Source organism: Drosophila bipectinata, chromosome XL (assembly GCF_030179905.1).
Source record: "Drosophila bipectinata strain 14024-0381.07 chromosome XL, DbipHiC1v2, whole genome shotgun sequence".
In the NCBI taxonomy this organism is placed as follows: Eukaryota; Metazoa; Arthropoda; class Insecta; order Diptera; family Drosophilidae; genus Drosophila; species Drosophila bipectinata.
Window position 1 is genome coordinate 10806911 of NC_091734.1, and position 17626 is coordinate 10824536.

Consider the following 17626-nt stretch of genomic DNA (forward strand, 5'->3'; position numbering starts at 1 on the left):
ACCCTCCAAGCAAGAAGAACAACAACAAATACAAGAAAATAAAGAAAAAGTTCTTTCCCTTATTGCAAGTTATCGCCAGAATGGCAAACAAAAAAAAAATAAAGTAAGAAAATGGCTAAGAAAAGTTTTCACGTTGATGTTTTGTTTACGAAATATGAAAGGGAAACGTATGGCCCAGAAAGGTGGCAAATAAAATACCAAGAAGAGGGTTACGAGGTGCCAAAAAAATCCCTTTCAAAAGGCCAAGAGTGTGAGTTGTTTTAGCCAAAAAAAAAAAAGGGGACAGCATTGTGTAGGATCCTTTCTATATCAGAACGTATTTCATGCACATTAGTTGCGCTTTTATGAACTTCAGGTTGTCGTATCCTAAACAAAACAGAGTATTTCAGGAAAAAATAAAGAAAGTATTTTGAAAAAAATATTTATTGAAAAAAATGTGCAATTTTTCAAAAGAGTTTCAAACTACTAACCTTAAGAAAGGTTTTAATATTTTTCTATAGTTTCTGTCCTGTTTTTTGTTTAATATTTTTTAAATTTTGCATATATTTTGTTGGCAATTTATTTTTTAAGTGCCTGCAGTCTTGATTCCTTTTGAAATGCCGCGTCGTCCTTGTCTTGTCTCACAGCTGCGAATGACAAGAATTTCTTGCCACTTTGCTTCAGGCCCTTGCAGGTCCCCCATCCCAAAAAAAACAAAATAGAAAGACCGGTGGGTAGGGGTGGGATGATGTGCCCCTTCGTGGCATGTAAATATTAACTTTAAACAGAATGCGACAGGCCACGCCGCCACGCCCACTTTCTTCGGTTAGATAAAACTTTTCTCCCGCCCCCAAATTTCTCGCCGAGCAACACAATTTTTTGTACAAGTTTATGGGTTTTTGCAACGGCAAGGACCTCCACCACCTCGTCCTCGCTCTCGTCCTCCTATTTAATCCTCTGCCAACTTTTCAAGGGGCAAGGAGGCATGGGTACTTGGAATGGAAAAGGATCGGATTTAGCTGCGGCAACTTGGAAGTTTTGTAATTGTTGGCGATTGCAGTCACATCCAGCTTATGGACGCCCCATGCCCCATGCCCTGGCCGAACTGAGACGCTTCATTAGGACGACGTTATGACACTTTGCTCTGCCAGAAAGCATGTCCTTTTTGATTTTCTTAAACAAAATTTTGAGAGGCTAGAGATGCGGCAATTGTTTGATATTTAATCGAAAATTTTATTTTATTTTATTTTAATTTTAAATAAATTGTCCTTAAAAACTCTATGTAGACTTTCAAGTTTTCTATAATTTGAAAATTTAATATCCAGCACAAATAACCCATAGATCCCAATCACGCATAAAACCATAAAGGTGGAAATAAATAAATTCCGGTGTCTGGAAATTGTCAAAATTGTAATATTTTTGCCAGCGATTTCGGTGGCGATATTTGCCGTTCGATATACCAATTCGGCATTATCTTTTGGACCTGGCAGGACCCCGTCCCTCGTGCCCCGCCACACCCCGGCATCGCGAAAAGTGGGAGCCGTGGCCGTTAACGCTCCGGTGCACGTGCCAACGTTGCGTATGATTGATGAACTGGGTGGTGGAGAGCGGGGGGCACGGTCATAACGGCCATAACAATAACAGGCAAGGACACTCGGCTGCGTGAGTTGTGTGCCAACAGGACGAGGAGGACACACAACACAAAATACAATATTGAAACTGGAATTAGCTCTGACATCTTTCTTAAAAAAAAACGAGAAGGAAAAATCAACTAATGGCCTAAAAACTCTCAACAACAGCCATAAACCATAAAAATCTATACCAGTTAAGACTACATTATATCCAGAACTGAGAACTTTTTTTTTTATCAGTGTGGTGAGAATGTGTGGAGAGAATGTGAAAGAAAAAACTTGTGAATTCCGAATACTCTGACAGAATAATCAAAACTGTTGATGGAGATGAACGAAGACCCGCTTCTGTCACTTGAATCTAAAGTGCGTTTAATAACTTTCTTTCTCTCAGCGAGAATCTTCTAATTTCTTCTACTGCTTGGCGACCCTTTTCAAGACTATATTTAAGGAAAATATCCCTCCAGTCACGCACCAGTCGCCAGTCTAATCGAATCAAATCTAGAGAAAGAAATTCTGGCCAGAAACCGTCCAAGCCACTAATAATATTTGAAGGTTGTTTGCCATTCAATTTAGTTGCCTGGCTGGCTGGATAGCTAGCTGCTCTGTTTGTCTTAACCCCTTAAGGGGTTATATACCTTCTTTGTCGAAGAAAATGAGCAAAGTTCGGATTTTTTTTTAGGTATGTAGCAATTATTTAATTACACGGATGTTTTAATTTTTTGATAGTACACTTTATTAACAATGTTTGTGCAAAATTTGGTGGAAAAATATTAAATAGTTTTTAAGGGGTGGCTGTTTCCCTTAGAGGCCTTTTTTTTTTTAGAGCCTTGCGGTGACAGTTCCCCAGGTCAAACAGGTCAACTTAAACCATAAAATCAAAAATATTTCATTAGTTTAGAGTAATCTCTTGTGCTTGAACGATCGATTTTAAAATTTTTTGTTTTTGTTTGGATATGGCAGCGTTTTATGCTAAAAATGAACGTTTTGGTCTCTAGAAATTTCACTAAAAAATTTATTTCGCCGAAAAAAAAGTTTGCGCGTGAAAAGTCGATCGTTCAAGCACAAGAGAATTTCATTACGAACATTTTAAAAAAAAATTGAAGTAAATCGGTTCAGTAGTTTTCCGCCAATCCATGTCACCGCAAAGTCATTTTTCAAGAAACACCATTTCGAGATATTCGCGTTTAAAGTTTCAAGTTCAGTTCAAGGCCGCAACGAGGCGTGCGATTAGGAGATCTGTAACTTTTTTTCTACTGCTCCAATCTCTATGAAAATATGGGAGAATGTTCTCAAGGAGTTGTTCTTCAAGATAAACCACTAAAAAAATTTTCGTTTTTTTGAAAATAAAAAAGGTATATAACCCCTTAATACAGAGATAGTCGTTGGAGACTGAGGCATAAATTGCGAAAGTGAATGGCATTGTAGGATTTTATTGCCTGCACTCGACTCGCAGGCAACATAAAACAACAACTGCCAGAGAGAGAAAATCAATGGAGATTCGACTCAATTTGGTCGAGTTGCATTTTATATGGGGTCTTACAGTTTATCCCACTGTTTGCTCCACCAATCGAGCTAAAAGGAATTGAAAATGGAGCAATCGTTGAGCAGAAAGCTGAAGGATAAAAGGTAACGCCGAACAAGCGGTACCTCGCGGCACTCACAGGACTCGCGGCACACGGGGCGTATGCGCAATTTTCGTTTAATGCACACAACACAATGACAATTTGACAATCGGGAATCGAGTCCCCCAGGACAATCGGCAAAAAGAATCCGCCGAGATATTTATAGAATGTATCCAACGAAATACCGAACCCCGATTTTGGCATTTATGTTTATTTATTTTGATTTTGATTGAATAAGTGCCACGGAAAGCCCCATAAGCCGCTGCAATTCCCTTTTCCCGAGTCCCTTTCGTCCTTGAAACATTTCCTTTGACATATTTACGCGTGATTTTCTGTTTTTTTGTATTTGTTGGTGGAAAATAAAGAAAACACAATTCATTGGGGAAAGCAACACGAACATGAATACCCAAAAAGCAGCAACCAATTTGCTGGAAATATTCGCAGCTTTCCTCTTATTCTTTTCGATTTTAGGTCTTATAAAATATTTAAATGTCAGTTTTCGGCCTCGGTTCGGGGTTTTCTGTTTTTTTTTTCAGTTCTGTTTGCTTCAAAAGATTGTCGTCATGACTCGGAGACGGGCAAACAAATAAAGAAACAAGCCAAATGCGATGGACAAAGGCCGGCACAAGCCGAAACAGGAGACAATCAGGACTCAAGGCCATCAATCACGGAACACCAATTGTCCTCCCTCCCCATCAACCCGACAAGGAAAGCGGATATATCGCAGCCGGTAGAAGAAATGCTCTCATTCGTTCTCGCCAGAAATTAAAGAATAATTCCATTTCACTCGGATCAGGTGACAGTTTCAAGGAGAAACGCTTTCGATGAATACAAATTTAAATTAAATGGGGGCTTGTAGGGAGTTTCTAGACACGGTACTCCTTTTGGACTTTCATGAAAAGAAAAAGTTCTTGAAAAATACTTTACTTTATTTTGTTTTGGAATTTTTATTTAAAAGAGTACCCTTAAAGACTAAAAATGCAGTTTGAACCCCAAGAACCTTAAGAAGTACCTTCCTGTCCCTGATTTCTTATTATGCATTTTCCGCAAAAATATTAAAAAAAAAATGGACAGCAGCCAGACATCCAAACACTGGCAGTTCCGTTGACCTGTCCTTTGTTCCTTTTTCTTGAACTACATACATATAGAAATAAAATTCAGTTGCTGCCACATCCTTCCGTTGCTAGTTTGCTCCAAGGACCTGCCGAGGTCCTGACTGTCTCCAGCGGAAGTTCGAATGAATGATCAACGATCCCCAGAAATGACAAAAAATAAACGGAAGGCTACTTGGTAAACGGAAACTAAGCCCAAAAATAGGTTTGCCTTTTGGGTAAGAAATTTAAAATAAAACAAGGATATACACTAATAAAAATTTAAGAATGTACTGATGTCAAAAATATTAGGAAAGTTTTTAACTTGCCTGAAAATATTCAAGCTCCTATGTTTGAAATAAAAACATGTACATATGATACCCAGTACTCCTTTTGGATATCTATTTTCTCTCAGTGCACAATTTAGATGTGGGCGTGAGTTGGGAAAAAAGGCCGAATTAAATAAAAACAGACCGAAGGCATCAAACAACATCAACAGCGAGAGCAGCGAAAACAACAACTGCACAAGGTAATTATGTAATCAGGTGTCCATGACAGGCTACCCCGACCATTCCCTTCAAACAACCTTTAACCTCTCTCAACTCAGGCCCCAACACCCGCCCATCCCTCCCCCTTAGGCAATGAGAGACAAAAGGCCTGGCCTGGCACAAATTGTAACCTTTGATGAAAGTTTTTCGCAAAACTTTTCGCCACGACAACGAACTCGATTTTCATTATCAGGCAAAGTTGGTGGCATTTATAGCATTTTGTTGCCGTTGCCGATGCCGTTGCCGCATTTTGAGCCCTACATTATACATACGTCTATATGGGTGTATCAGTGTGTGTGTGTGTGTAGCAGGCCAGAAGTGTGTGTGTGGCAGGGCAGAAGTGTGTGTGCGAGGCACGCTAATTAACAGGCCTGCCAGCGACCACTCTGCAATGCCACACTTTCCTATTTTCAATACACTACAAGAAATTAAAGGGTGAACAATAAAATAATTGGGCCTATGGTATAAATTTTGTATATTTTTTTTAATGATTAAAAATATTGCCACAAAAGATGTATATTTGCTTTTGGAAAAAATACTTACGTTATACATAGCTTAATATGTATTTTTAAAAGGATTATTGCACGCTTTTCCTCAAAAAAGGGCTTAACATCATAAAAAAAGGTTTTAAGCGGGCATCTTCTTAAAATTTGAAAATAACCTAAGTTTGTGGGCTAAACAAAAAAACACAGTATTTTGTTGAAATTACCTTTTGTAAGCTAAAGAAACAATGACACAAATTCTGTTGCTTCTATGGATTATGGCTTCTGAGAAACATTTTTTAAAAAACCTTTTTTCTACAGAAAATAACTTTCACGAATTTAAAAACTCGTACCTATTACATTTTTTTTTAATATTAAAAAAATAGATATTTGTATTTAAATTGAATAGGTTAATTTCCATTTATGTATTCAATTCGTCATTAGTTTCTCCAAAAGTCTGTATTACTTTGGAAAAGTGAATAGTTCTAAAATCTAAAAAATATAGTTTCCGTTTTCCGTATTTAATCACATATAAAATATAATTTTTTCGAACAGTGCACTTTCGCTTTTTGCATGGCGGCAAGGCATGAAACTTTGCCGCTTTTTGCCTAATACGCATGCATACATAATTGAGGGGAGGACATGGCCCACCCACTCACACACATACACCCTTAGAGCCGCACATACACATATGTACTTGGCCATTTCCATATGCATATCAATACACAGATACACACAAACACGGACACAAACTCAACACTCTAATAAACACAGACATAGCCCAACGCACGAACATTAATGCGGTGAGCCTAAAAATCATTGAAGCAAAACAACTAGTAGAGTCCTGGAAAGGAGCTGAAAGTTATGATCCCGAATAATACCCTATATATGTATTAATAGTAGATAATAGATTAAAATATACAAAGACAATAAATACAAAAATATGTGCTTAAGAGCTGCGAAAATTCTACAAGAAAAGGCTTATCCTTCTTCCATTTATTTTGTATTCAAGTCCCTTATTAGAAGTCCCCCTACAAGTCCAATATATCCCCAGTATCCCTAAGAGGTATAAAAAGGCACTTTACTTTGGCCGCCACTCTCTCTCTGTGGGTTCGTGTGGGCACTTTGTATCTATGGACGCCTGTGTTTTGTGTATCCTTTGGCTGGGAAATTGCATTTCATGAATGGTAATGTGCTATGATGCGAACCCCCCCGAACTAACCCTACCCAGAACCCACCGACATATACCTATTTGGTATAGAGTTCTTCTCACAGAAGTCGAAAAGGCTTCGTTCTCGTCCAAAAATAATGCAAATTGAAAGCTAATGCTTCAAGGATAAAGGCTTGTGTGGATAAATTTCAAACAGAAAATGCCTGATAATGGGAAGTATAGATGCTGTTAACAGGTAAGCTATGGGCTATGGGCCATAGGCCATATACTTTCCATCAAAAATTTCAAAAAGAAAATTTCAAGTTGAATTTCATTTGAATATCGCTTAAATTCAAATTGTAAAGCCATTCGAATTGTAAATCCCTCGAATACCACACACTTTGATTGTGGCTTTGGTAATGGGGAAATGGGGACATGGGCGGTTACAACCTCAAAGAGATGTTGTTTGCCCAGGACATACAATCTAATTGTTGTCCTTATTCAAGGAAGGCAAGTATTTAGAACACTCACAAATAATTCAAATGCAGCTGAGGCTTCATTTCTGGTCTGAGTGCGCCAATAAATAAATTACACTCGAACATACTATATATGTATATCCTTTTGGGAAATGGCTATCCACAGGAAATGATCGAAAATTGAATGCAAATATATGATGTATTATATGCATTTATATTTTTCCCCTTCTCGTTTTCCTAAATAAATAATTTTTGTATGATTTGGCTGTCGTTTGTGAATTATTTATTTTTCCGTTGTGTTTTAATTTTCCATAGTAATCCATCGAAATCATAAATAAATGAAAGTCGATATGAAAATCAGGCAATGACATTTTCCCATCGTGTTCCAGATGTGTTCGACAACAAAACAAAGCAGAAAAAAAACGAAAACTAAATACTAAAAACTACAAACTACAAATAACAAACACGACATCCTTTTCGACTAATTGACTAAAGTGGATACATGATGTGGGTGTGTTTTATGGGCTTGTTGTGTTTTTGTTTGAAAAAAAAAATACATTCGACCTATTTGAATGACATTTGACACAGAAACGCAAAGTTGCGAGAAGATAATATTTGTTATTACCCATTTTATAAAAATTAAATATTGAACAAAGAACAGTTTTTTGCTGAAAATTTCTCATAATACAAATATTTTCCAATATAACTTTTTGAGCTCTAAAATATTTCATAATTTTACGGAATTTTTCTTGATAGCGATGGGAAGCGCTTGATGTCTTCGCTTTAATGCTTTTATTGATATAAGGTGCTTATTCTACTATTGCTATTAGTGTACTTTATCTACTAGTATATCTAACAATATTTCCATAACTGATCATTATTTTTGTTCCTAGCGATGGGCAGATCTTTATGTCATTGTCCTAAAGCTTTTATGGATTGAATTCAACAATTCTCTTAGCCTAAGTTTTGAAATCTCTGTCTTTTTCGTAAACTTTCTTTCAGGAAGAAACTGGAAAAACCATAGCTGTTCTTTATTTTCATTCAGGATGAGTAGATCTTGATTCCATCGCTTTAAAGCTTTTATCGATAGATCGGGCTTAGCCTAACAATGAAACAGTGCTTAACTCCAAATGTATTAAACAATGTATACTAACCATGTATTATAATAATGTTTTATTTCCTATTATTATTCCACTTTAATGCCAAAGTTTTATAAAAACATTCCTCATTTATTTCAACAATTTTCCACAAATATGGCATAAAAATGCTAAATGAAACCATCAACTTTTTTCCCCTTTAATCGCAACTTTAAATAATGTTTACTTTTGATATAAAAAGGATTTTGATTTCCACAACAATGTACTCACTTTTTTTTGTAGGACTTTATTTGATGGGAGCTGCAAAAGAAATAAATAATTAAATACTTTTTTATGCCAGACCTTAAATGCTTAGTTTTTTGCTTATTTTTTGTAGCCTTTTAGTTTCATAAAAAATGCATTTAAAAACGAAATATAGAAAAGAAAAGCAACGTTTCAAGGCATTATGCAAATATGCAAATAAATATATCTAAAACATTTGTTTCAATCCACCACCCTCTGTTTTTTTTTTTGTTCTTTGGTTTTTGAATATCCGCGCTTTTTGCCCAATTTCCATGGATGTCACATTGGTTGGCCCACAAAGCGATTGGATGTAGTCCCGCCCCCTAAAACCCCATAGCTTCAATGGCCTCCTATACCCTCTTAGCCCCCTAAGTCCCCCTTAGGCACCCTAAGCCCCTCCCTCAAGCCCCCTGTAATTCTCGTACCGCCCATTGGGTTTTGGATGCATGAGAATAAAATGGTTTCGAGCCTGGTTTGGTGTGGTTTTTCCCCATTTTTTTTTTTTTTGTTTTTCCCATAAATTTGCAGCAATGTCATGAATTTTTTCTAGGGTGGCCAGAGGGAGGGGTGTATAACGCCCCCCTCCCTTGAACCCCCGGCCAATGGCTTTTTATCCGGATTCCGGGGTGGCCTTGTAGAACATCGCAATTTAGATTCCCGGGTTTTGGGTTGAGCGGCGAAAAAAAAAATGTGTTGCATACTTTGTGCATATTTGTCGATTGCCATAATTAAGCCGTAAATGAGGCGGGTGAAAGGGGGCGTGGTGAAAGTGGTAGGGGCGGTGGAGGCGTGGTGGGGTGTGGTGTGAGGAATTCGGGGTGGCTTGCCACATCATTTAATGCTCATTAAAATAACTGCGACGTGTATCCTTCCGCTCTGTCTGTCCCACTATCGTTTCAAATGCACTGTGAGAAATTGGTGGGGCTTTTAGTTATAAAAGGGCTTTTGTTTCAAGAATTTTGGGATATTGTTTTTGATTAAAATATGTATATTTTATTCTAAGCTATTTTAAAAGTTATTATAGTCGATTCGTTGTATATATTTTAAAGTATATAAAATTCGATCGTTTTGGGTCGAAAATTCGATTCGATTTTCAAAAAATAAACTTAGCATTCTTAGACTCTTTATAAAGTCTCATAAGAATTTATTTTCTAAAATTTATAATAATTTAAAGTCAACATACTATATAAAAATTATATTTTCTTCAAAGGATTTTCAAAAATGAGAACTATTAATAACATTACATTAAGAAGAAAGCCTTCAATAATCGTATTTTTTTCAAAGAAAAAAAAAAATTATTTACTTCCAAGAACGAATTTTCTTGCAGTGCATCAAGTCTACCCCCTTCCCTCTCCCTCTCCACATACTAAGCCCCTCTCTGTCTAACTCACTCCTTCGACATTTGCGGCACTTGACATTTTGCGGTGTTTTAATTTGGCGCACGCTCAAGTGCTCCTCGTATTGCCGTCAGCGGCGTCAGCTGTGGCAGGAGGCAGGGGCATTAGGCGGAAGGCGGAAGGCAGAAAGGGGTGTGGCACATAGGCATGGGAAAAGGTGGCGCAGGGAGCAATGGGTGTATGCTTGGGGCTAAGCTGGCAAATGAATTGCAATAAGGCTAACGGCATGCCCCAGCGGGTAACGAGCTTTGATTGCCATTCGAAAGACAGAGCGAGAGAGCGAGTCAGAGTTGATGAAATATCGCAGGACTATTGCAGGAATAGCAGTCCTGCCCCACCGCAGAGATCAACATCATTATCTGGATCATCATTATCGGGGAATTGAATCGAATGCACTTGGTTTTGAGTTAAATCTAGAGGTAATTGGGTTTTCAAAGGACTTGCATTCTAATATATGAGTTATGGAGTTCTTCAAGAAAATATAAGATATAGATAGTAAAGAGATATGAAGGATCATATTTATAATTTCCCTATATTTCAAATTATTTGAATTCCAAACAAAAGTTGTATTATTTCTTAACGAAGTGCATCTAAGCATCTATATATTTTTTTTAATAAATCTAAATACTCTATTTAATTATTAACTCAACAAATAACCAACTAAAATATTAAAACAACTCCTCTAGGTATTTTAAAATTGTGTCAATTTCGATCCCTGACCTGGGAATAAATTGGCCACAAAAACCTTGCGGGAATAACAGCTTCTGGGCAGCAGCCAACCGCAGTATTTATTGGCAAGACACGAGGACCAACATCAGAGGGCGTCCGGAGGGTGTGTCCTGCAGAGGACAGGCCCTGAAGAATTCTAAAATTCTACTGCATTCCACCCAACTGGCTGGCACTTGAGAACCAGACTTTTACAAAAATAATATCAAGTTGATGTCCTTTGCCGCAGCTCGCAACTGTCACTCATAATTTGGCCAAAAGATACATTAGTGTGTGAGGGGATGTGGTGTGGTGTGTCAGCCACCACCGGAAGGAAGCGGGATAAAGTGGGATGGGGATGGGAGGGCTTGGTAGGCAAGTGGAGTTGCTTTATACATTTTGAATGCCATCGACATTAGGTAGATGAGGTGGGCTGGTGGGCACTGGGTGGGTGGGTACTGGGGATTGGTATTGGGAGTAAGAGGCTTTGGTGTCTTTTATCGCCTTTTCATCGAAGTTATCTTGCATATTGCATGAGTCGTTCGCCATATGGAAATTTATGTCCTCACACACACAGGCACACACACATCCATACTCATACCCATACACGCACACAAAATCGTTTAAATTTGAACGTGCTCAAGTGTGTGTGTGTGTGTGTGTGTGAGCCACAAACATGTCCTTATACATCCTTATCGATATGTTGCTGCTTGCTGCTTCTTCTGGCAATTCCAGGCAGCTGCAATGTGTCCTGGCAAGCGACTATATGTGTGTTTGTGTGCCACTCAGTTATAGATTTCTTAGGGGACCCTGTTTATTATCCTTTTTTTTATATCCTTGCTGCTGCCGTTGCCTTTTTTTTTATTTATTGATGTTGTACATTTGAGTTAAGGGTGTACAGCGTCGCCGCATTCGTTAGCCATAACTGATGCCGTTTTTCTCTCCATACCCCTGGAGTCCTGCCCCTCTTAGTCCTGCTCCTTGTACTTTCCAGGTCCTTTATATATTGGTGGAGAATATATATCGAGTTGGCAGGTAGGATAAATATCGTTTGATAAACCATTGTGTTTTTGAAATAAATCATAGGTTTGGAAAAAATGTTTTTTTTCTCCAATAAATATTCAAATAATTTCAACAAAAAGTCACTCTTTTGTCTGTTTTTAAAGTCCTTATTTTTTAAAGATTGTATTACAGTATTTTCCTTAAATTCCCATCTTCAAATATTCTTCCTTAAAATGAAAATAAATGCCATATATTTTTAACCATAACCCCGACTACATACAATATTTTCAAATATTAACCAAAGAAAAACACATCCCATTACCTACTTTTAAAACCATAAAAAAATATAAATTTTCGTTTCAGTACGTAGTTTTTCCATCACCGGCACACAACCAACAGGACTCGGGACTCGGGACTCTAGACTTGGGGACACAGGACATGGGACAACAGGACTACAGGACACACGTGTCCTGGGTGAGTTCGCTTTGGCCTGCATTGCATATGAAACTGTAATACAAATATTGCGCATACGCCACGTTGGCCCAGCGGCCACATCAACTGCCCCGCCACGCCAAGCCCTCTTAAAAATACCTGGTAAACATATAGGATATACATATATATACTTTGTCTCCCCCCCCCGCCCAACCACCCCGCCGATCAAAAGTTAACGCCAAATGCCCGGCCAGACTTCATATTGAAAGGCCAACCGTGGCGAACTGCAAATACAAGTTGGCCAGAAAGGTAACTGGCCAGAGTTACGAGTGTTTACCCCTACTCCTGGTCATGGCTCTCCTCCTCTCCATGTCTCCCCCCCCAGGACGTCATGACTTTCTTCTGAATTTTTTGGCTTAAAGCAGCCAGCTATTCTCATAAATTGCTCGAAATTGAAGCCAAGTCGTATTTATTGTTTAAGCGAATGGCTAACAACCGACACCGAACCAAAAAAGTGCAAAAATAGAAGAACATTCATTGCAAAAATAGGGGTTAGGGGAAGGGCAATGGCAATGGGTTTGAGGGCGGAAGCTCAGAAAATTTGCTAGGCGGAAATGTCAGTTGGGTGTTGGAGCGGAAACGAAAAGTAAACAGTTGGATATTGTCGAGAAAACGGAGAAGTAAATGTTAAATGGGTTTCATTTTCAGTGGCGACCGTCTAATCCAGTTAGCTGCAGGAGCAAGAATTTTTAAGGACTTAAGAATGGCTATGGGAATGGATTCCCTTTAAAATATATATTTTTGCTTTAAAAAGTTAATTTTTGTAATTGGTTAAGAAGTATGAGGTTTTGGCTCCCATACCTAGAGGAGAAATGGTAAAAGGCAGAGGGAGTACCGGGTATCATATATCATATATATCGGGTATCATATACCTTGTTAAGAAACTAAAAAATACTTCAAATCCCAACTTCTACGATAACAATTTTTACAATATATATATTTTAGAATAAACTTTCTCTCCTCCCTTGTAGATAGAGCGACCCCTCCAATCCCCCCAATCTCACTTGACAATTTCCAATTCTCCGCATCGATGCGAAAGTCAAAAATCATAATTGATTCAGTTTTAATTGCCGCAACACTGCAGCAGCGCAGCATGTCAGCCAGCCAAAAGAATTGCCTCGAAAAATGCAAAAAAAAAAAAAGATACCAAAATCGAGGGGATACTATTGGCAAAATGGGGAGTATGGGGAGCCCGTATGGAGATTGGTAAAAAGGGGAGCTCGGGAAAAAAAAAATATTCCTGGCTCCCCGGCTGCCCGACTGCTCGACTGCCCGGCGGGTGAGAAGCCAAAAGCAACGATCGATTTCATGCCAAACATGCTGCGTTCTGCTGCAGTTGAATCAAATTTAATATTGGCTTGTCACGTGAATTTAACTGTGCCAGTCGGACATTTGCCTTGCTTTCATTTCATTTTAGATTTCGCCTAAAAAGGACACAATGAGGGCTACAAAAAAATAACTGAAGTAAACCAAAAACCCTAAAAGGATTAACTCTGGCCGCAGGGATACAAAAAACTAATAAATGCTGGTGGCCAAAGTTAATTGAAATTTTACAAAAAAAAAGAAACAAAGTTTTTGTTTGATGAGGTGTGTAGAAATAAATTAATATTACATATCATCAGTGATTTTTTAATAAATGTTTAAATGGATATATGCTTGGGGTTACTAGGAATTAATTGCCAGAGCAGCCTCTGATTGCTTTCCCGGTTTTTTATATAAAAACTAAATTTTAATAAAGACTTTAAAGAAAAGTGGTTATCATAATAATTGTATATTATTATAATAAACAATATTATAAAGAACTTATTTTAAATTTAGTTTAATGTCTTATGAAAAAGTTACTTGAGTTCTTTAGACTTAATTCTGATTTAGAAACTATTTTATTGTAACTTACTTGGCGCTTTCTCTTTTTAAAATTCTTAAATACATATTTTTGAGAACAAATTAATTCTAGCTTCTATTTAATAGCTATTTTTATTTATTTATATTCTTTTTTTAGAAAGTCTCTTGAATTTGTTTCCCTCTTTCTTTGCTTTTGATTTTCAAGAAGCCGAAAAATGTTTTTCGATTTCACTTTCTTTTGTGTGAAGTGGCCTAGAAGTCGCCTGTTAAATCTTTTCTTAATGCACCACGCCCACTTGCCCATCAACTGCCGCCGCCCCACCCCAACACCTCCTTCGCTAGTCCTCCTGCTAGTCCCACCACTCGTCCCCCTTTGTCCAAAGTTAAGTGCATGGCCCAGAGAAGGACGACGATGACATTGCTAGCAGCGCATTTTGGCCACTTAAGAGTGATGGAGAGAGGGGGGACGAGAGGTGGCCGGGTGGGTGGGGGCCAGCAAGGGGGTTGGCAAGGCTGCGGCTGACTGCGAGGGCAATAAATATCAAAGCATTTGTTTGCCGTCAAAGCCAACAGAGGCTGTGAAGATTCACGCCCACGCTCAAGCCGATGGCCGAAAGGCCGCCTCCCAAAACAGCCACGCCCCCAACTCCATTGTACACACTAGGTGGAAGTTATAGCAAGGAAAAAGGGTATACTATCGCAACAAAATAAATTAAATCGAATGGCGAGGAACATGAGTATTTTTATAGTTTTTAGAATAATTTATAAATTTAAAAAAAAAAAATCGAATTTTTAAACTCTAATTTTACAAAATTATTATTTCTTTCAATGCACATTCTTCTAGTCACTGTAGCAGTAACACAGTCGCAGTCACGTGCAGTGTAATTTGCACATTTAACATTTAAAAGCATTCCATGGAACACGAGGGCGTATACGCAATAAATTTTACGACCCGCCATTAGATACATTGCCTAGGACTTTAAGAGGGGTGCCAGGAGCCAAGGGGGGTGGGGGGGCACAGGGACCTGAGGGGCAGGACAATTGAGCAAGTGGCAGGTCCCCCAGGTTAATGATAAATTGACTTAATTACTGATGTGCCAGGCAGCAGAAATACAATTATGAATGATTTGCATGTGTTGCACATTCCAGGTCCTACGAACTAAGAGGAGAGAAGTATCCTGGGTCTAGACTTTAGAGTCCTGGTGGAAAGGCCTCTATCTTTGTTGAAGAAACAATCAATACTTTAGGAGGTAGACTTAAAGATAGGTTTTAGATAACTAACATACGAAAATAAACCAAAAGCTTGAATATTTTAAAAATCTAAAAAATGGTTCTTTTAGATGATGGTATAATATTATTATACTGAAATATTTAGACTTTTTTTATTCAAAAAATATGTAAAGAATATAAGACACTTCCTTTAAAAAACTCTATAAATACTCCATAAAATAAAACGTAGTATCTAATGTATTTCTACTAGAATTTTCTAGGAAAAAAAGTAAGATATTTACTCACCTAACCCAACTAATGATATTTCCAGTATCCTTATCCCAACAAACAAACATAAAAAATACAAGAATTCAATAATACGAAAAGTTTCCCATTGTTGTCCCATGTCACAGACATAGGGACGATGGTGGAGAAAAAAAAAGTTGAGAAAATACGAAGTAAATATTTTCATTATTTACTCACATATTCGTTGATGTTCGAGCTCCAGTTGGAGTTCGGGCTTGGGTTTTATTATTATTTCGAGCACGTTTTCCAGAGCGGAACGTATTTCTTGTTTTATGTGCGAGGGCCAAACACCAGCGACATATAATTGAATCCATATTCCTAATGACGCCAAGCCCCGTCGCCTCTCAAGGAGTATCCTTGGGCGCCTCACACACCTGCTGCCCTGCTGCCCCCCCTCCTTCTATTCAGATTCCGATTCTCCGAGTCTTTCGGATTCGATGTCGGCTTCGGAATCGGAATCGGAATCAGCTTCGGATTTGGATTTGGATTTTTTCGACAGTGGCAGTAAACACGTGCCAAAATAGAAATCAACTTTGGCAAGTTCCATTTTCCATTTTCCATTTCCCAACATTTTCCTTCACATTTTGGCCAATTTTGTATGCAACATGCGATGTAACAACCTGCAACATTTTTGAACAATTTAATTTATTTATTTTGTCACATTTTTGTTGTCGCAGTCAGCTGGCATGACATGGGTCCTTTTTCGGCCAGTCCTTTGGCTCTTTTTCTTTCAATTTTGTTGTTGTTTTTTTTCGGCTTAGACTGTTTGAGTTTCAGTTACTGCTACTGCTCCTGTAAACTGGTTTCTGTTGCTATTGCTGTTGCTGTTGCTGTGTTCCTGGCCCAGATCGAAACGCACTGATAGCCGCTGTCAGTCAGAGAGGCGAACGGATTTCGCCACCGGATGGCAGGCCGGTCGATAGCGCCAGCTAATCTGGTTCACCCTAAAACCCCCTTTCCATACAACCTCCCCCACCCCCCCGCGCACTCTTCAGAGTAACGTAACCCCATTTCCTCCATCCACCCGCCGGATGGCAGCCACCCACTTTGGATTCAATTAAGTTCACGAATCTTGGCCAATTATAGCCGCAGGTTCTTGGCCAAAAAAAGGCAGCAAAAAATAACAAAAAAAAAAACTTCATTTTGAAGACCTCGAATGTCAAACTGACAAAATGGAGAAGGGTCTGGCGGAGAATCCTGCGAATGGGAAACATGAAAATCCATTTGATTGCGGGGCTTATTCTAAAATTAGCTTTTGATTTAAGACAGAGCTTAATTATTGTCGAAAGATTTTTAATACAAGTTGTTAAGTATATTGATGAGAAATGGGGCGTATGAGTGATTATAAGAATAAAATTAAGTATACGCAGTGTGGGTTTATACATTATTATTTTCATTCATAATACGAATAAATCGTTTACTATATTAGATTTTTAAGGAATTATTTAACTATTAAACTATAGAAACTATCTAATTTCTAATCTAAAGATTAATAAATAATCTAATGGTTTATTTGATTCATGGGGAGTTACTGGTAAACTTTAGACCTCATTTTAATAAGGACAAACTGGAATATAATAATATTGATACTAATAAGTATGGTATTATGAACTTTTAAAATATTTAAGGAATTAATTTTAAAACTTTCTTAGCTCTATTACAACAAGTAAAAATTAAACATAATATTTTAGAAATAAGCGTCCCTATGCTTGAAATTGTGAATAAAATTAAGTATCCGCAGTGTATTATACTTTTTAGACCTAAGTTTTGCTTTAAAACTTCTTAAATTCTATAGCTTTCTTTAACCATTTTAGAAAACCAAAAACTATTAATTATAATACTCCCCGTCTCAAATACCTTTAATTTTTTGGAAAGAACCCCTCTTTCATCTTTCATGAAGCGGAAAATCGTAAAGGAAAAGCACAACCCTACGACTGCACTTGCTGCTATTTTGAAATTCCCAACATTTCTGACATGTACACCCTTTTTCAAGGGAGGAGAGGGTTAAGATGGCAGGAGATGTAGACTTTCCCGGGAAATACCCAAAACGAAAAGCTAAATTCCCGCCGCACTCGGATGCTTAATTATGGTGAAAATATTTCACTAATTAGATCATTTAGCATTTTCTATGCATTTTAATAAGCATTTAGTGGAGCGCGGAGGAGGGATGCTTGAAATGACGTTACCCTGTCGTCGGACCTTTTAACCCTTATCACATAAATCGCCAAAGTCCTGGACCTGCTCCTTGCCCTGCTCCTGGCCCGTACCCGTGCCCGTACCCGTGCCCGTGTCCGAGCCTGTGCCCTTTCCTCGCA